Here is a 21,103-nt window from a genome sequence, read left to right as displayed (position 1 = left end):
GGGTCTGCATAGGGCCCTATTGGGTATGTCTACACTGCAGCTGAAAACAAGCTTCACATAGACTCACACTAGCAAGCCTCGATCTAGCATATTAAAAATAGCAGTGTGGACATTGCAGCTTGGGCTGCATCTCGGGCGCTTAAGCCCAACCAACACCCTCGGCTTCAGCCCGACTGCAATGTTCACACTGATTGTGCGGCAGCTCAAGTCCCGCTAGTACAAATCTGTCTACCCGGGCTGAGGCACACTCCCAGCAGCAGTGTAAACACATCCTATCTGGCCTGTCAGCCCTGCGCACCAGGTCAGCTGCTTAGGCAGCTAAGCCCCTCTCATCTCCCCACCCCTCTGCTTGGCATTTCACTCCTGGCTAGCTTCAATGGCTCCCCGCACAGTTTGCTGGCTTCAGGAATCTCTTCCCTGGACACCTAACTCTCCCCATGCATTGTACAGGGAGGGAAGCGAATTCCACTGGGCAGCAGGGTGCTGAGGAATTAGGTGTTGCAAGACTGAGCAGAGCAATGCTTAAGTACCTTTGAGGATCTGGGCTGCAGATCCTCACCCCCCTTTCTGTCCCCTACAATCTCAGTAATCAGCACCTCCCCCTCTGCCTCTCAGCATGTCAGTTCCCTTACCCCTCCCCAGACAATGCATTTCCCAGTTTATTTGCACTGCTTCAGACTCCAGTAAAGGAAAATTGTGAATTTCTAGTCTATGTGGGTTCTCTGGTGTCGAATAAGGATTGAGCTCCGGCCGAAGCTTTTCCCACAGTCAGGGCATTTGTAGGGTCTCTCTCCCGTGTGGATTCGCTGGTGCCTGATAAGAGTTGAGCTCTGGCTGAAGCTCTTCCCGCACTCGGAGCACCCGTAGGGTTTCTCTCCCAGGAGGAGTCTCTGATGCTGAATAAGGTACCTCCTGGCACTAAAGTTTTTCCCCAGTTGGGGCATTTATAAGGCTTCTCTCCAATGTGGATTCTCTGGTGCTCAAAAAGGGTCGAGCTCTGGCTGAAGCTTTTCCCACACTTCTCACATTTATAGGGTCTCTTGCCCGTGTGGATTCTCTGGTGCACAATGAGGGCTGATCTCCAGTGGAAGCTCTTCCCACATTCCTCACATGTCATGGATCTCTCCTGTCTCCGGTTTCTCTGCTGAATGATTTCTTTGAGTTTCCTGACTCCTCTTCCCCTCTGAGTGGTTTTACTCCCTCCCTTCCCTGGCTGGCTTCTGTCATGGCTAGATACCCTGCACTGACTCTCACAGGCTTCTGCCTGCTCGGGACTCTCGGAAACATCCCCTTCAACTCTTCCTGACACCATCCCAGGCAGTTCCACTGGCTCAGCACCTTCCTGCTGGGGATTCTCCTCCTCACTCTCCCTCAACATCCCGTCACCTGCTGGGACAGAGACAGAATCCAGACAGGAGTCACTCCTTGTGCCGGGGGGAAGGGAACCTCAGATGGGGAATGGGAAATGGAGGAACAAGCACAAATAAATGCTGGAGAGATTGAAACATCAGGAGCTGAGTTCCCTAAGCCCTTCCCCTGAGGAGAGAGGGGAGGGGACCAATTTGTTCTCCACATCCCACCTGAACACCCAGAGGGAGGGAGCTACTGCCAGGGGTCAGTCATGGAGGGTGGGAAGCGATAAGTGATGCCTACTGTGAGGATATGACACCTATCTGAATGGGAGGAGCTCACAGGGCCTTTGTGGGAATCCCAGCTTCTTCCTTAATCCACTGATGATTTTCAAATCAGTTTAGCCAGTTCCTCACCTGTGCAGGCCCCTCTCAGGATCTCCCTTCCCACAGAGACCTGGAGGTCAGGCACCCACAGCTTTTCCTCTCCTTCCATCATGAACATCATGTCAGCTTTCCAAATGGGGAAATCCTGCTTGGAAGAAAGAGAACAGCTGAGTTCAGGTGTGTTACATCCACACTAAGTGTTTGTTATAAAAAATTTTAAACCCAGGGTTTTAAACTCAGCCCCATTTACCTTCCTCTGCACTAGATATTTCTTGGAAATCCCTGACGCTAACAGTACCCCAGTGCTGGCAACCCTAGAAGCACCAGTGTAAACAGGATCCAGGGAAACACCAGCACATTTATGGCAGTGTCATCTGGATCTGCTCTCTGACACTGGTATATGGCACATTTCACGCCTGAATTTCCCGCAGGTTCTTTCCCTTCAGATGGAAGTTCTAGACAATGCAATGCCAGGAAAAAGAATCGGTCTGGAGGAATAAAAATTTCAAAAACACTGAAGTGTTTTAGAAACCAAAATCCTGTTTTCAAAAGTGGCCTGATCTACACAGAGGTTCTGTACCAGTTGAGCTATTCATGCTTGTAGGGGGTGAATAAGCTGTCCTAGTATAAACACTTTTATGTGGTCAATAATAAATAAATTATAATAATAGTAATAAATACAATATTTGTATTGCCATAGCACTTAGAATTGCTAGTCATGGCCAGGACCTTGTGCTTGGTGCCGTACAAACAGAACAAAAAAAGTCCCTGCCCCAGAGAGCTTAAAATATAATTATACAAGACACAACAGATGGGAACACACAGATGGGGGAGCACAAGGAGACAATATAGGTCAGCATCCCAGTAGCAAATGAAAGAAGACAGGAAGAGTGGGGATAGCCCATGAACGACCTCCACAGGGAAGACAAGTGACTAGATGTGACAGAGAGGAGGGTGGTGAAGCACTGGAATGGGTTACCTAGGGAGGTGGTGGAATCTCCATCCTTAGGGGTTTTTAAGGCTTAACAAAGCCTTGCTGGGATGATACAGTGGTGTTGGTCCTGCTTTGAGCAGGGGATTGGACTAGATGACCTCCTGAGGTCTCTTCCAACCCTGATATTCTATGATTCTAGAAGGGGTGGCCAGCAGGGGGATGCAAAGAGAGGTCGAAGCGAGGGGCCAGGAGAATGAGCTTGCAGCAGCATGCTGAATTGGATAGGAGGGGGCTAGGGGATGTCACTGTGTCAATGCCAGGGGGATTATGTCACTCTAGGGGGAAAGACAAAGCCGTGCAGCTACTGTGGGTAGACACGGCCAGAGGCACATTACAAGTTTGGCTCTCATTGAAAGTCTGTTTTGAAAAGTGGGACTTCAGCTCCTCAATCATTTAGATGCATCTAAAAATTCTACAGAGAAATGCAGGGCAGACCCAGCCCTTCCCACCACGGCTAAACCCACTGATACATTTTAACTCCCCAGCAACAGAGTGTGTGAACCAAGTGCTGGAAAAGAGCAGGACCAAAGGAACCGCTTTGGGGGATCCCCTGACACTGTCCCCAGGACAGCACATTCCTCCAGCAGCGCAGGGACTAGGCAGAGGCAGGAACTGGCTTTTCCTCTCCTTGCCCCTCACAGTGTCCCAGGAAAGTCAATCTGTCCCGGGATGCTGCAGGGAATGGGGCTGGGCAGGGCTGGGGGAACCTCCCTCCCTACCTACTGCTCCTGCTGCCCCTGCCAATCTCTCTCCCTGTCTCCCTCCTGCCCCCTCTCCCCTCCCCTCCGGCTGGGAGACTCGGTCCCTGGCCCGGCCCGGGGCGTTCGCTCTCCCGGAGCTGGCTCGGCTCCTGCAGGCGCTCAGGGGAGCGGAGCCGGGGGCCGGGGGAGAGCAGCAGCTCTGGGACTCGCAGACCCCGGCCCGGGAGCAGAGCTGGGGCGAGGAGGGGCCCGGCCCCAGCCCTTTCCCCCGGGTCTCTCCCCTCACCTGCAGGCTCCGGCTCAGGGGCTGGTGTGGGCAGAGCCCGGGGCTGCCCCAGGGCTGATTCCAGCCCCCCGGAGAAAGTCCCCCCTGCTGGGCACAGAGGGGCGCTAGGGAAGGGCTCTCCCCGCACACACCCTGCTGGGGAGCAGCAGCGGCTCAGCCCCGGCTCACACAATAGAAGACGGAGGTTAGGGAGGCTGTAGTAGCAACAGCGTCTGACCCAGGAAGTTCAACCCCCATTTACTGATCAGCAGGAGCAAGAACAGTAATAATAATAAGCAACTTGCAAGCAGTCTATTATCACACCATGTTAACCCCCGATTTGCCAGAACCCTTCCCTCCTTCCTGAACAGAGAGACCAGCCAGAGTGAATAAACCGAACTGTGGCTCCTGCTGCCCTCCAGGGCTCTAAGCTCTGTCAGCCCCGGCGTTATTTTGTTGACCCAGCAAGAATAGTCCCCAGTCTTCCTAAAATTACCCTCCCAGGGGAGCTCCTGGAGTCTCCTCATTCATAGATTCCCTCCAGGGGGAGAAGGGACTGTTGTGATCATCTAGTCCAGGGGTTCCCAAACTTGGTTCACGGCTTGTTCAGGGTAAGACCCTGGCGGGCCACGAGATGCTTTGTTTACCTGAGAGGCCGCAGGTACAGCCGCTTGCAGTTCCCAGTGGCCGTGGTTCACCGTTCCCGGCCAACGGGAGCTGTGGGAAGCGGTGGCCCGGCCCGCGCTGGTTCCCCCAGCTCCCATTGGCCAGGAACGACAAACCACTGAGAGCTGCAAATGGCCATACCTGCAGCCACTCAGGTAAACAAAGCATCTCGTGGCCCGCCAGGGCCTTACCCTGAACAAGCCGCGAACTAAGTTTGGGAACCCCTAGACTAGTCTGATCCTGCTAACGCAGGCCACAGAGCTTCCCCAAAATAATTCCTAGAGCAGATTAGCGGAAAACATCCAATCTTGATTTTAAAATTGCCAGTGATGGAGAATCCACCATGGCTCTCGGTAAACTGTTCCAATGCTTAATTACTCTCACCGTTAAAAATGTATGTCTTATTTCCAGTCTGAATGACTAGTTTTAACTTCTGGCCATTGGATTGGAAAAGGTTGTTACAAGGAGGAGGGAGAAAAAATGTTCTCCTTAACCTCTAAGGATAGGACAAGAAGCAATGGGCTTAAATTGCAGCAAGGGAGGTTTAAGTTGGACATTAGGAAAAACTTCCTGTCAGGGTAGTGAAGCACTGGAATAAATTGCCTAGGGAGGTTGTGGAATCTCCATCATTGGAGATTTTTAAGAGCATGTTAGACAAACACCTGTTAGGGATGGACTAGAGATAATACTTAGTCCTGCCATGAGTGCAGGGGACTGAACTAGAAGACCTCTTGAGGTCCTGTCCAATCCTATGGATTCTGTGATTATGTTACAACTGTCTCTGCAAGACTGAAGAGCCCATTATCAAATATTTATTCCCCATGTAGGTACTTATAGACTGTAATTAAATTACCCTTAGCCTTCTCTTTGTTAAGCTAAATAGATTGAGCTTCTTGAATCTATCATTATATACAGCCACATTTACCCTACAAACTTTGGTCAACACAAGTTACATCAGCATGCAGCTACCAAAGTCTATACCAGGGATCGGCAACCTTTGGCACGCGGGTCGCCAGGGTAAGAACCCTGGCGGGCCGGGCCGGTTTGTTTACCTGCCGCGTCCACAGGTTCGGCCGATTGTGGCTCCCACTGGCTGCAGTTCGCCGCTCCAAGCCAATGGAGGCGGCGGGAAGCAGAAGCCAGCACATCCCTCGGCCCACGCCACTTCCCGCCGCCCCCATTGGCCTGGAGCGGCAAACCGCGGCCAGTGAGAGCCATGATCGGCCGAACCTGCGGACGCAGCAGGTAAACAAACCGGCCCGGCCCGCCAGGGTGCTTACCCTGGCGACCTGCGTGCCAAAGGTTGCCGATCCCTGGTCTATACATTGCTTGGGCATATGTATACTTGGCTGCTTGTGTCAGCACTGCATGTACTCACCTGGAGTGCTTGTGTTAGAATTTATAGGGTTAGAAGGGACTGCAAGGGTCATCTAGTCTAATCCTCTGCCAAGATGCAGGATTTGTTGTGTCTACAGCATCCAGAACAGATGGCTATCCAGCCTCCTTTTGAAAACCTCCAGTGAAGGAGCTTCCATGACCTCCCTAGCCAGTCTGTTCCATTGTCTTACTGTTCCTACAGCTAGGAAGTTTTTCCTGAAATTTAATCTAAATATGCTATGCTGTAGTTTGAACCCGTTGCTCTTGTCCTGCCTTCTGTGGCAAGAGAGAACAACTTTTCTCCATTTTTTTTATGGCAGCCTTTCAAGTATCTGAAGACTGCTGTCATGTCCCCCCTTCATCTCCTCTTTTCCAAAGTAAACATACCCAGTTTCTTCAGCCTTTGCTCATATGACTTGTATTTGATCATTGTTGCATGCCTCTGGATCCTTTTTAATTTCTATACATCCTTTCTATTCATTGGTAACCAAAATTGGACAGAGTACTCCACTAACCAGCACCAAGTAGAGCGGTACTATCGGCTCCTGTGACTTGCACGCTATGCCTCTGCTAATGCAACCTAAAATTGCCTTTCCTTTTTTTGCAACAGCGTTGCACTGTTGACTCATGTTGGGGATGAGATCCACAATTCCCAGATCCTTCTCAGCAGTGCTGCTGCCAAGCCAGTTATTCCCCATTCAGTATTTGTGCATTTGTTTTTTCATCCCCCATTGTAGCACTTTACATTTGTCTATGCTGAATTTCATCCTGAGGTTCTGCCACCATGTCTGTTCCTCCCTGTTCTGCAGTGTTATCCCATCCCGCTGGCCAGTGCTAGTTGGCAGAGACCCGCAGCAGTGCTCCCCTCGGGAAACTGTCATGAAAAAGTAACTGCTCTATTTCATCCTTCTCTGCTAGCCATATTGCCGTGGCTGTCTCCCACCCATCCGAAGCTGTCCAGCTGCATGACTGCCAGTACACACAGAACAGCCTGTTCATATTAGGGACTGTCAGGACCATGGCCTCAACAGTAACTTCCTCATGCTGTCTTACTGCAGTTTGAAAATGTCTCTGGCAAGGGACAAAAAAAAAAAAAAAAAAAAAGGATGAATTATGGGATGCCAGATGAGGAATCCTAGGAGTTCGTTAGTTTGACCCCAAGTCCCAATTGGTTGTGGTAAGCATCACACAATGCATCATGAAAAAGATCCCACAATGCAGAGAGCCCAGTGGTGGAACATTGTCTCCCGGGGTATCTGCTCAGGATGCTCCATGGTTATTTTGACCAAAGTGCAGAGCAACAATTCAGAAGGGAAGCAGCTAAAAGTGGCACAAACAAAGAGGAGTGGATGCATTCTTTCACGATAGTTATACTGATACAGTTAGAGCAGAAAAACGTACACCAGAAAAATCTTTCCCATGCAGACATGGCCTAACTTCAATGAGTCTATCAGCCTCAAATTCAAATTAAAATGTAAACCTGTGGCTTCAATTTCACTGTGTTCTTCATTTCACCCATCCTTACCACTACTTCATACAAACAGCTGATTAACTTTACAATGGAATATTTAATATTAACACTCCCCCCCACCCCCAACTCAGTCAATGAAGTATTTTTGGAGTACAGAGAATTAGCTTCTATGTGAACTTTGATTTTTTTTGTGTTTAAGTGCCTGTATAAAAAAAAAAAAAAAAAAAAAAAAAAAAAGAAACAGCAAGATAATTACAATGGAACAACAGTGCATTTAATGGACCTAGATTCTAAATGTATAAGGGATAATTACTCAGCCTTGTGGTCAGCCCCTTTGGTCTGACCTAGTATGGCCGTTCTCATGGAATAGGAACAAGTAAACAGGTCATGGAGTTCACCTACTCATTACGGGGGCTCTGTAGTGTATACATGTATTGAAAAGGAAAACTGGAGACCCATGACAGTGTATGTATGTAATTCTACTGGCAGATATCAGTAACTCAGTCATCTAGCTAAACCTTCTAGATCTGTGAATTCATAGTAACTACAGGGGAATAAAAAGCAGAATCCAAGTGTAATTTCAGCTGCTAGATTGTACAGTATAAAATAAACCCTTAAAGAGACTTTCCTGAAGGCCCCATTTCACCCCACAAAGATCAATTTTCACACTCTTGTCCTCTCCAGATAAAGGACTCTGAGCATTTGAGAAACTGGGATCTACCTCATTCCTCCTTGTTCAAAGCAAGAAAAATCACAATTAAACCGTCGCCTTGACTCAGTGCCCAGAGCCCAGGATAGGATGTTTTGAACCTGAGTCCAACATTGCTCCTGTACGTATCAATTCCATTAAATAAAACACCGGAAAGAATAAACCAGAAGTTACAAGATAAAGATTGTTCTAGGTTTCTAGTACCAAACTTAAATGTAGGAGCTGAAGAGGGGACACTCAGAGCTTCCTTGAGAAGTGAGAATCAAATCCCATCACAACGTCTCAGTCTCTTGCTCTACAGGACTCCCTTCTAGGAAGGTGATTTTATTCTCTGCTTTAATAACTGTTACATGTCCTTGTTACGGGGCCACTCCAGCCTGGCCTGACACTCAGATTCATGGGAATCGGCAAAGGTGTTATCCACATGGCCCATCCCTAGCCAGGACCCCTCTAGGGTTTGTGTCCTGTGTGGATTCTCTGATATGTATTAAAGTCTGCTCTGAGACGTGCCCTCATTGCATTTTTAGGGTTTCTCTCCCGTGTTTTTTTTTTGATGTTTACTGAGGTCTGAGCTGTATCGGAAGCTTTTTCCACAGGTCAGGCATTTATACGGTCTCTCTCCTGTGTGGACTCTCTGATGTGCAATAAGGTTGGAGCGCCAGCCAAAGCTTTTCCCGCACTTGGGACATTCACAGGGTTTTTCGCCTGTGTGGGTCCTCTGGTGTGAATCCAGGTGTGAGCGCTGACCAAAGCTTTTCCCGCACTCGGGACATTTGTGGGGCTTTTCGGCCGTGTGGGTTCTCTGATGTTTAATAAGGTTCCACTTCTGATTGAAGCTTTTCTCACACTGGTGGCATTTATAGGCGCTCTCCCCCATGTGGCTTCTCTGATGGGTAATAAGGTACCAGCTCCGGCTGAAGCTTTTCCCTCAGTCGGGGCATTTATAGGGCTTCTCTGCTGTGTGGATTCTCTCATGTCTGATAACCGATGAGCTGCGTTTGAAGCTTTTCCCACACTCGGGACACTTATAGGGTCTCTCTCCCCTGTGGATTCCCTGATGTGCAATGAGGTGGGAGCGGAGTCTGAAGCTTTTCCCGCACTCACTGCAGGTGTAGGGTTTTTCTCCCACGTGGTTTCTCTGATGTTTTGTGAGGTCTGATCTGAGACTGAAGCTGTCAGTGCATGTGTAGAATTTCTCTCCTGTGTGGATTCTGTAATGTGCAATGAGGTTTCCGCGCAGGCTGAAGCGTTTCTCACAGTCAGGGCACTTGTAGGGTTTTTCTCCTGTGTGGATTCTCTGATGAATAAGAAGAACGGATTTCCAAGGGAAGCTTCTCCCACAGTTGCCGCACATATAGGGTCCCTCTCTAGTGGGGATTCTCTGTCGAACAGCTTCTTTGATTTTCTTGTTCCCTCTGCTCCTCTGAGAGGATTTACACTGTATCTTCTCTGGCTGGTTTCCCTGCTGCTTCTCTGGCCTGCACTGACTCTCATGGGCTTCTCGCTGCTCAGGACTCTGATAAAAGTTCCCTTCACCGCTTCCTGAGACCACCCCGTGTGGTTCCACTGGCTCAGGACATCCCTGCTGAGAGTTCTCCTCCTCCTTCTCACTCACTGTCGAGTCACCTGCTGGGACAGAGAGAAACCAGACAGGAGTCAGTCAGTATATTGAGAGTTGATGGGGAGACAAATATTAGGAGCTAAATCCCTCAAACCCTGGTAGGTGAGAGACCTAAATATTAATGCAAAATATTAATAAATTTAAATATTATGCCATCAAACCTTCCTGTTCTTATACTGAAGCTTAAATATATTTACCATTGCTCTCATACATATGATGATTGCAGAAAAGTACCTCACATACATGTATTTCTGTTTATTTAATTATGGGGAAAAAATCAAGCTAACCAAAGGAGTCTCAGGGGACTTCTACCTTATCTCCCAAAGACAAACAAATGTGAGTAAAGATAAACATCGCTTTATGGCTAAGGAGAATCTATTACCTCCAAGTGTGTTTATGCAGACTCTAGAATGCAGCTGTATAGCTTCTATTGAACTGTAACATTCTATACACTACTTTCTTTTATACCATGCTTTGAAAGATGTATGTGTGTTAGTTATTGTGATTCCTGCTTTGTATAGAATATTTGTAAGAGTCTGTAATTACAATATCCTGCAAATGGTAGGTTGTAAATCTAGAAACCATTTGGTCAAAAAGCAACCAAACCTATCAGAGTGTTTCATAAAGAAACAGGACACATCCTTCTTGTACAAGATGCCAATGTGGTATAGATATGATCTTTATCACAAGAAAAGAGATTTTGTCAGATATGTATGGTTGAGAAAGAGTCCTGGATGTGAAAAAGAATGTGAGGAAGTTTTTATTCAGAAAACCTCAAAAAGAAGTAATGCTTAAGATGTGCTATCACAGCTCTAAACCAAGTCATAAAACTGAGTCTTTTATAGCCATCATATTTACAAAGAAAAACTTCAGTTAAACCCACCCAAAGAATTCTAGAAATATCCTTATTGAAATTGATTTATTTTGTAAACACACTAATGTCTTCATTCTTTAAATATGGAGACAATTTATGGTGGGAAATATTTTACGGAAGACATTGGTTACTTCCAAATCATGTTTCCACTTAAAAAGTGAAAATCTTTATTGTTTCTCGAATGCTTAAGGAGATGAATATTTGCAAATATTTTTAATCTAAATGAAAATGTTCATATGAAAACTGCCTGATATCATTGTTCTATGAATGGTAAGATGTCTCATGCACAAATGTAGCAAAGTGATTTGATGCTAAATTAATTTTATTAATGTAAGAAGCCATTTAAGTATAAGATATTTACATTAATGGAGAATTAATTATTGGCAGTGCACAGGCAAACCCTCACCCAACTCTGGAAGACAAAGCTGTTGCAAGAGTCATAAACTTTTTAATTATTTAAGCTAGAGGTTTTGTAAGAGTTATTGAACTGAAAGAGACAATTTTGAGAACTACAAGACTTTATACGAGGAATGGGAGTGTTTGAACTTTTTGAAAATAGAATTTCATTTCCTGTCAAACTCTAATAAAATTGAAAGAATATCTCAGAAAATGGACTGAATAAAAAGGAAGTTTTAAAAGTAACTTTTAAAGTTATCAAATGCTTTCCTGCCACAAAAAGGGCAAAGGCTATTTAAGAAATGTTGCACGCTCATTAGGCTGATTGCATATTCAGGAGCTGAAGGTGTCACCTAAGCCAACCCCGAAGGCATGGAGCCCATGAAAAAGTGACAGCACCAGCTTTGACGCTAAACAAGCCTGAAAGAAGTTTTTCTATAATTTCATGGAAATAGGAAAGAGAAGAGTATAAATAAACTGTGAAGTGAGCACAACCCTCTGCTACCCTGCTAAGACAGCAAGCACTTCACAACTCATCCTGTGCCCATCTCCAAGCAAGTTGCCACAGACAGGTAAGAAAAACAGAAGACTCAAGAAGAAGCCAACCCAAAGAAAAACTCTCCAAGACTTCCACATGGACTGGTGAGAGAAAGTTAACTAAGACACTGCCAGGGAATTCGCTTTAAAACTCCTGTAATGATTTTATTAGGATCTGAAAATGCTGCTGTAACTTAAAATATGAAGTTTCTCCTGTTAATCACCGAGTGGTTAGACCATGTATTCCGGGAGACACAAGGATGCAATCTCTTTTAAAAGCTCTCCACAGAGAGAGACACAGTAGAGTGTGTAATAGAAGTAACCAGTTCATCGTTTATGTTTGGTCATTTGTGTTGTTTGATTAATGCTTTCTTTTCTTTAATAAAAACAGCCATGGTTAATAATTGTGATTATTTTAATTGATCTTAATCATGATGTCCCTTAAGGTATTGTTGCCACTTTTGACCCAAGTGGCTAGTCAAAGTTCGGGGCCCTGTGGGTGTTCCATCTGGGAGTAGAAATTGGCGATAGGTATTCCTTTCATGCAGTTTTGTTTATTTACAAAGAATGTACACTGTATCTCTGGATGCAGAGGGAATCAAATAGCAGGAAGCAGATTCTTTTGCTCACAACACCAAGAACACGCTTTGAACCTGCACCCCTGACCCAAAAACCTCTTCCCAGGTCTCTTCCAGGGTCAGCCACCATGCTTTCATCTGCTCCTTCAGGCTGCCTCTTCCTCTCAGGGTATGTCTACATTACAGCAGAACAACTACAGTGCAGCAGCTATGCCACTGTAGTGTAGACATTTCCTACATTGTCAGAAGGGGTTTTTTCAATCAATGTAGATATGCACCTCTTGGAGGTGTGCATGAGTTGGGGTTAGGGTTGATGGAAGAATTCTTCGTCAACATAATTACATCACACAGTGCATGGAATTTTTCTCACCCCTGAGTGATGTAGATAGGGTGACCTAAGTTTTAGGTGTTGACCCGACTTCAGCCTGTTCTTGTGTGATTTTTCTTCACACACACACACACCTCCCCAAAACAATACTTAGCCAGATTCTCCTGCTTGGGTTCACACACACCTTTTGTCTTAGGTAGGGCTTATGCTTACAGTTAAGTTGACTGAAAGATAAGTTCATCCCTACCAATCTCAATGGAGTTTTAACACAACCCATAACAAGGTTTCACCCAATTCTTAATAGTATGTCAAAGAACCCCTGTGATTGAAAGTAGTGGGAGCCACACCTCTGAGTTGGCAGAAGACAAACAATTACTAAGAGCTGACCTGCCATTGCTTGTTTATCAACACTACATATTTTTGGTAATTTTTAAAATAAAGTGTGTTAGCATCCATCAATTAAAAAATTACCTCTTTCTACCCCACACCCTTTCCCAGAAGAGAGCGAGCCAGGGACCAATTCTATCTCCTCATCCCATCCAGCTAGAGATGAGGGTAGGAGCTACAGGGTCACACACAATCGGTGAAACCCCCAGAGTAATGTCTGCCATGAGGATTCAAAAACTAAGTCATTTTAGCAGAAGCCTCACCTGTGTCGGTATATCTCAGGATCTCCCTTTTCTTGTAGCCCTGGAGATCGGGGACCCAAGGCTCCTCCCCTAGTTCCAGCTGGGAGATCACATCCGGTTTGGAAATTGGAAATCCTGCTGCAGGGGGGCGGGGGGAGGAACAGGAACAAGGGTTGATCTCGTTCATTAAGGTCAGTGCTGTTAGTACTTCCAGAGAGAGGCTCTGGATATGAGTAGTCCCCGATATGAGTAGTCCCCGAGAGAGGCTCCTTCCTCTCCCCAGTCCCACCCTACAGGGACTGGGCTATAAATCATACAAGATCCCATGACACACTGGTCTGGAGCAAGGATTCAACCACTGCCTAGGGAATGGTCCTAATTTATTCCCCTGGGGAACTGAGCAGGTTGCTACATCTCTAGGTATCTGGTTTACCACTTAGGCCTGGTCTACACTACAAGTTTAGGTCAACTTTAGCCGCGTTAAATCGAATTAAGCCTGGACACGTTCACACAACGAAGCCCTTTCTTTCGACTTAAAGGGCCCTTTAAACCGGTTTCTTTTCTCCACCTCCGACGAGGGGATTAGCGATAAAATCGGCCTTAGGGGGTCGGAATTGGGGTAGTGTGGACGGAATTCGACGTTATTGGCCTCCGGGAGCTATCCCACTGTGCTTCATTGTGACCGCTCTGGACAGCACTCTCAACTCAGATGCACTGGCCAGGTAGACAGGAAAAGCCCCGCGAACGTTTGAATTTCATTTCCTGTTTGCTCAGCGTGGAGAGCACAGGTGACCACGCAGAGCTCATCAGCACAGGTAACCGTGATGGAGTCCCAGGATCGCAAAAGAGTTCCAGCATGGACAGAACAGGAGGTACGGGATCTGCTCGCCATATGGGGAGACGAATCACTGCTGGCTGAACTCTGAAGCAGTAAACAAAATGGCAAAATATTAGAAAAGGTCTCCAAGGCCATGAAGGACAGAGGCCATAACAGGGACGCACAGCAGTGCCGCGTGAAAATTAAGGAGCTAAGGCAAGCCTACCACAAAGCCAGAGAAGCAAACGGAAGGTCCAGGGCAGAGCCGCAAACATGCCGCTTCTACGCGGAGCTGCATGCCATTCTAGGGGGTGCAGCCACCACTACCCCAACCGTGTGCTATGACTCCTTCACTGGAGAAACACACAGGGAAGCGGGTTCGGGGTACGAGGAAGATGAGGATGGAGAAAATGTAGATAGCTCACAGCCGCAAGGAAGCGGAGAAACTGGTTTCCCCAACAGCCAGGATATGTTTATCACCCTGGACCTGGAACCAGTAACCCCCGAACTCACCCAAGGCGTGCTCCCAGACCCTGAGGGCACACAGGGGACCTCTGGTGAGTGTACCTTTGTAAATATTACACATGGTTTAAAAGCAAGCGTGTTTAATGATTAATGATTAATTTGCCCTGGCAATCGCGGCCAGTACAGCTACTGGAAAAGTCTGTTAACGTGTATGGGGATGGAGCGGAAATCCTCCAGGGACATCTCCAGAAAGCTCTCCTTCATGTACTCCCAAAGCCTTTGCAAAAGGTTTCTGGGGAGGGCTGCCTTATCCCGTCCGCCATGGTAGGACACTTTACCACGCCAGGCCAGTAGCACGTAGTCTGGAATCATTGCATAACAAAGCATGACAGCGTATGGTCCCGGTGTTTGCTGGCATGCAGACAACATCCATTCCTTATCGCTCTTTGTTATCCTCAGGAGAGTGATATCATTCACGGTCACCTGGTTGAAATGGGGCAATTTTATTAAGGGGACATTCAGAGGTGCCCGTTCCTGCTCTGCTGAACAGAAAGATTCCCCGCTGTTAGCCACACGGTGGGGGGGAGGGGTGAAGTGATCACCCCAGAGAATTGGGTGTGTGGGGGAGGGGACTTAGTTGGGTTTGTGCTGCATGTTAACCCTGAAACCGCAGCCCCTCCTTTTACATTGCAAACCCATTTTAAATGGCCAACCCAACGGGTGCTTGGTATGGGAAATGAGAGCACTACTGTTTTAAACCATTCCCACATGTTAAGAAGGTTAAAAAAGCCAAAAGACTGAGTCTTACCATGGCTGCCTGCAAGCTGAAATCTGTGGCCTGGCACTGCGTGAGTGATCTCTCACACCAAACCGGCAGGCCCTCAATATAAGAGGAAAAATGCGACCTTGTAACGAAAGCACATGTGCTGTGTAATGTGAACAGCAAAATTTAACGTGAAAGAGTGTACCCATTGTTCTCTAAAATGTGTCTTTTTAAACCACCTCTCCCTTCTCCTCCACCAGCTGCAAATGTTTCTCCTTCACAGAGGCTAGTGAAGATTAGAAAGAGAAAATGTAGGACGTGTGATGACATGTTTACAGAGCTACAGATGTCCTCCCACGCTGACAGAGCACAGCAGAATGCGTGAAGGCAGTCAATGACTGATTACAGAAAAGCACAATATGAACGAGAGGAGAGGTGGCGTGCTGAATCGCGGGCTGAAGATGATAGGTGGCGTCAGCTTGCAGACAGAAGGCAAGAGTCGATGCTCCGGCTGCTGGAGCATCAAACTGATATGCTCCAGCGTATGGTTGAGCTGCAGGAAAGGCAGCAGGAGCAGAGACCGCCGCTACAGCCCCTGTGTAACCAACAGCCCTCCTCCCCAAGTTCCATAGCCTCCTCACCCAGACGCCCAAGAACACGGTGTGGGGGCCTCCGGCCACCCAGTCACTCCATCCCAGATGATTGCCCTAGCATCAGAAGGCTGGCCTTCAATAAGAGTTAAAGTTTTAAACTGCAGTGTGTCCTTTTCCTTCCCTCCTCCCCCACCCATCCCGGGCTACCTTTGCAATTATCCCCCTAGTTGTGTGATGAATTAATAAAGAATGCATGAATGTGAAGTAACAATGACTTTATTGCCTCTGCAAGCGGTGCTCGAAGGGGGAAGGGGAGGGTGGGGTGGTTGGCTTACAGGGAAGTAGAGTGAACCGGGTGGGTGGGGGAGCGGAGATTTCATCAAGGAGAAACAAACAGAAGTTTCACACCGTAGCCTGGCCAGTCACAAAACTCATTTTCAAAGCTTCTCTGATGCGCACCGCGCCATGCTGTGCTCCTCTAACCGCCCTGGTGTGTGGCTGCGCGTAATCAGCGGCCAGGCGATTTGCCTCAACCTCCCACCCCGCCATAAATGTCTCCCCCTTACTCTCACAGATATTGTGGAGCGCACAGCAAGCAGCAATAACAACGGGGATATTCTTTTCGCTAAGGTCTGAGCGAGTCAGTAAGCTGCGCCAGCGCGCTTTTAAACGTCCAAATGCACATTCCACCACCATTTGGCACTTGCTCAGCCTGTAGTTGAACAGGTCCTGACTCCTGTCCAGGCTGCCTGTGTACGGCTTCATGAGCCATGGCATTAAGGGATAGGCTGGGTCCCCAAGGATCACGATAGGCATTTCAACATCCCCAACGGTTATTTTCTGGTCCGGGAAGAAAGTCCCTTCCTCCAGCTTTCGAAACAGAGCAGAGTGCCTGAAGACGCGAGCATCATGTACCTTTCCCGGCCATCCCACGTTGATGTTGGTGAAACGTCCCTTGTGATCCACCAGGGCTTGTAGCACCATTGAAAAGTACCCCTTTCGGTTTATGTACTCGCTGCCTTGGTGCTCCGGTGCCAAGATAGGGATACGGGTTCCGTCTATCGCCCCATCACAGTTAGGGAATCCCATTTCAGCAAAGCCATCCACTATGGCCTGCACGTTTCCCAGAGTCACTACCCTTGATATCACCAGGTCTTTCATTGCCCTGGCAACTTGGATCACAGCAGCCCCCACAGTAGATTTGCCCACTCCAAATTGATTCCCGACTGACCGGTAGTTGTCTGGCGTTGCAAGCTTCCACAGGGCTATCGCCACTCGCTTCTCAACTGTGAGGGCTGCTCTCATCTTGGTATTCTGGCGCTTCAGGGCAGGGGAAAGCAAGTCACAAAGTTCCTGCAGCACGATGCGGTCCCACCAGTCTGTGCTTGTTTCCCGGGCCCAGAATCGGCGTTCCACGGCATGAACCTGCCCCAGTAACACCATGATTTCCACATTGCTGGGGCCTGTGCCTTATGACAGGTCTATGTCCATGTCAATTTCCTCATAACTCTCGTCGCCGTGCTGCAATCGCCTCCTCGGCTGGTCCTGGTTTTGCTTTGGCATGTTCTGGCTCTGCATATACTCCAGGACAATGCGCATGCTGTTCATAGTGCTCATAATTGCCGCGGTGATCTGAGCGGGCTCCATGATCCCAGTGCTAGCTATGGCGTCTGGTCTGAAAAAAGGCGCCAAACTAGTATCTGACGGACCAGGGGAGGGAGGGAGGGAGGGAGGGGCGAGTGACGACATGGCGTACAGGTACAGGGAATTAAAATCAACAAAGGTGGCTGTGCATCAGGGAGAAACACAAACAACTGTCACACAGAATGGCCCCCCCCCAAAGATTGAACTCAAAAGCCTGGGTTTAGCAGGCCATTGTTTTGACGGAGGGAGGGGGAAGCAAATGAATACAGAACAAATCTATTTTTTACATCTTAAGACGACGGTGCAGCATGACTGATAGCCCTCGGCATCTTCTGGGTGCTTGGCAGCAAATACTGGGCACTTGGCAGTTAGTGTACTACGACTGATAGCCACATTTTTCCTGTATGATGACGATGGCCTTCAGGCCTATTGCACGATCTGCTGCTCAGGGAAGACTCTGCTAATGTGCGATGATCCAACTTGTAATAGGAAAAGACTACGGTTACCAGTCGTAATACACCATCTACTGCCAAAAGGCAAAAGGCTGGTGCAATGCAGCCCTACGGCTGCCAGCCCCACGGCTGCTAACACCCAGATTGCCGATGAAGGCTACCAGTCATGCTGCACCGTCTACCGCCAAAAGGCAGTTAGCTGCTGCTGCTGTGTAGCAATGCAGTCCCACGTCTGCCGGCACCCAGATGACATATGGTGACGGTGAGCTGAGCTCAGCGGGCTCCATGCTTGCCGTGGTATGTTGTCAGCACAGGTAACCCAGGTAAAAAGGCACGAATCTATTGTCTGCCGTTGCTCTGACGGAGGGGGAGGGGCCTGACGACATGTACCCAGAACCCCCCGCGACACTGTTTTGCATCATTCAGGCATTGAGATCTCAACCCAGAATTCCAATGGGCGGCGGAGACTGCGGGAACTGTGGGATAGCTACCCATAGTGCAACGCTCCGGAAGTCGACGTTAGCCTCGGTACTGTGGACGCGGTCCACTGACTTAATGCACTTAGAGCATTTTATGTGGGGACACACACAATCGGCTGTATACAACCGATTTCTATAAAACCGGCTTCTGTAAATTCGACCTAATTTCGTAGTGTAGATATACCCTAAGTTTCCACCACAGATTACAACCTCTGCACCCCCGTGTGACGGAGCAGGGAGCGGGGCGGATTTGACCTGGAAATGTTGCAGGGGAGTTACATTGGGGATGGTAAGGAATCTACCTGAGGTGTAACCTGAGCCAGGAGGGGGGTTGGGAGAAGTGACACCTTCTGCCCAGGAGACTGAACAAAGGAGAGGAGGAGCAGAAGAGAGGGGGGAGAGAGCTGCTGGAGGAGGTTTTTTTGTTTTCAGTTTGGGCTGGGTGGTGCAACGCAGGGAACCCCAAGCTGGGGTCTAAGCTCCCTAAACCCCCCAGAAGGACTTGATTGAGGGGTTCTGGTTGTACCTATACGCTCTGCTTGGGACTGTGTTCCTGTCATCTAATAAATCTTTCTGTTTTACTGGCTGGCTGAGAGTCACGGTGAATCTCAGGAAGAGGGGTGCAGGGCCCTGACTCCCCCACACCCCGTGACAATTGGTGTTAGCAGTGGGATCTACTGCACCCCCGTGGACGGCGCTTCCTGCAGTAAGTGACTGGGGAGCAGTAAAACGAAGGGTGATTGACGGGGACCAGGCGTGCTGAAGAGTCAACGAGGGACGGTTTCAGGGGGCGATTAACCCCTGGGAGTGTGTGACCAGCGAGAAGGACTTTTGCAGTAACAGGGTCCCCCGGGGGATCGCAGCAAGCGGTTCCGGGGCGGAGGAGTCTGCAGCTTGACCCTGGCAGAGAGGTGGTGACCTCGAGAAGGGCTGGCACAGTAGGGGTTCTCCCAGGAAACTGTGGGGAGCGGTGAGCACCCAGGCGTGTGAGTGGCCAGCAGGAAGATGTATGCCAAGCGGCTTAAGAGCAACCTGGTGGAGCTGTGCAAGCAGAGGGGGCTGCGCAGTGGGAGGCTCACCAAAGAACAGCTCATTGCCCAGCTGGAGGAAGGAGATCACTCGAATGAACTGATCCCTGTCTCTGAGGGAAGCAGCCTGGCAGATGCAGCGCAGGCACCAGTGTCTGTCCCAGCTGGGAGTGGTCAGCCGGCTGCTGAGGGCTTCCCGAGACCCCTCCTTCCTAGGCCTAGGGGAAGGGTGGGGAGGAGCCCAGCGAATACCGAGGGCACCGTGACACCCCCCCCCCCCCGGCCAGCAGGGGATCCTCCCGGTGAAGCTCGCCGGCCAGCAGGGGATCCTCCCGGCGACATTCAGCATCCATGGAGCAGAAGCGGCTGGAATGGGAGAAGGAGCTAAAACGGAGAGCTGGCAGATCGTGAAAAACATGAACGGGACAGCATGAACGGGAGGAGAAAGAGAGACAGAGGCAGCATGAAGAGAAACAGAGGCAGCATGAACTGGAGCTGGCGAGGCTGAGGGGCAGCGAGCCCCCAGCTGCGGTGAGTGAGGGCGGACCCAGGACTGCACGGAGCTTTGATAAGTGCATCCTGGCCCAGCGTAAGGAGGGGGAGGACATGGATGACTTCCTGGATGCCTTTGAGATGGCCTGCAAGCTGCACCAGGTTGATCCTGCGGACAGACTCCGGGTTCTCACCCCCTTACTGGACCCCAACGCCGTGGCACTGTACCGACAACTGGAGGGGGCGGAGAAAGGGGACTATGAACTATTCAAAAAGGCCCTGCTACGTGAGTTTGGGCTGACTCCTGAGATGTACCGGGAAAGGTTCCGGAGTCAGTATAAAACCCCTGAGGTCTCATATCTGCAACTAGCCGTCCGCATGGAGGGATACGCCAGCAGGTGGGCAGATGGGGCCCAGACTAAGGAGGACTTGGTTAAACTGCTGGTACTGGAGCAACTGTATGAGCGGTGCCCATCTGACCTGAGGCTGTGGTTGAGGGACAAAAAGCCAGAGAACCTGCGACATGCAGGGCGGCTGGCCGATGAGTTTGTGAAGAGCCGGTCAGGGGGTGGCAGGGAGGAGTCCCAAAGGAACAGGCCCGCCGCGATGCAGGGAGAGAGTCACCCTGGGACCTCCCAAAGGGGGAATATGGGGAATCCCCTCCCAAGGGGAACGCCCGGCATCAGGGACAACCGACTGGTTCAAGGGGACCAACGGGACATGAGCTGCTATTACTGTGGCCAAAGAGGCCACATTCGGGCCCAGTGCCCCAAGCTCAAGGACAGACTGAGCAGACCGAACCCACACCGGGTTAACTTGGTAGAGGCCCAGACAGACGAGGGGCAGGCTTCCCAGGCAAGGGGGGCTGGCAGCTTATCAACTGCTCAAGAGAGAGAAGGGCCCCAGGCCCTTCTCTGGGGGGCTGGATGCTCCGGACACCAAGTTCTCCATTTACAGGGTGGGCACGGGGCTGTCCCTGCGGAGCGAGTGCCTTGTTCCCCTCGAGGTGGATGGGAGGAAAGTCTATGGATACTGGGACACGGGCGCTGAGGTGACACTGGCCCGGCCTGAGGTGGTAGCTCCAGATCAGGTGATGCCCAACACCTTCCTGACCCTGACGGGGGTGGGCAGGACCCCATTCAAGGTGCCCGTGGCGAGGGTACACCTAAAATGGGGGGCCAAGGAGGGCCCCAAGGACGTGGGAGTACACCACCATTTGCCCACTGAGGTGTTGATGGGGCGGGGGGGGGGATCTAGAGGACTGGCCAAGCAACCCCCAGAACGCCTTAGTCGTGACCCGTAGCCAGAGCCGGCGAGAGGCACTACGCCCTGACCTCGGGAAGGAGGTCACAGTGGAGGCACAGAACCCTACCCTGGTGGGAAGGGAACACCCAAGGACAAGGCTCAGGGGGGCTGTGGCTTCCGACCCAGCCGACGAGAGGGAGCAGGTCCCCATCCCTTCCTCAGCCGCCGAGTTGCAGAAAGACC

At 49.6% G+C, this 21,103-nt stretch overlaps 1 pseudogene; it reads right to left on the bottom strand.

The window, feature by feature from the left end:
• Window positions 1-704: 704 nt before the first annotated feature.
• Window positions 705-21,103, bottom strand: part of LOC135887575 (zinc finger protein 271-like) — a 167,661-nt pseudogene continuing 147,262 nt past the window's right edge.

Source organism: Emys orbicularis, chromosome 13, assembly GCF_028017835.1.
Source record: "Emys orbicularis isolate rEmyOrb1 chromosome 13, rEmyOrb1.hap1, whole genome shotgun sequence".
NCBI lineage: Eukaryota > Metazoa > Chordata > Testudines > Emydidae > Emys > Emys orbicularis.
Note: the sequence above shows the minus strand (reverse complement) of the source record. Positions and strands in the feature narration are given on the sequence as shown.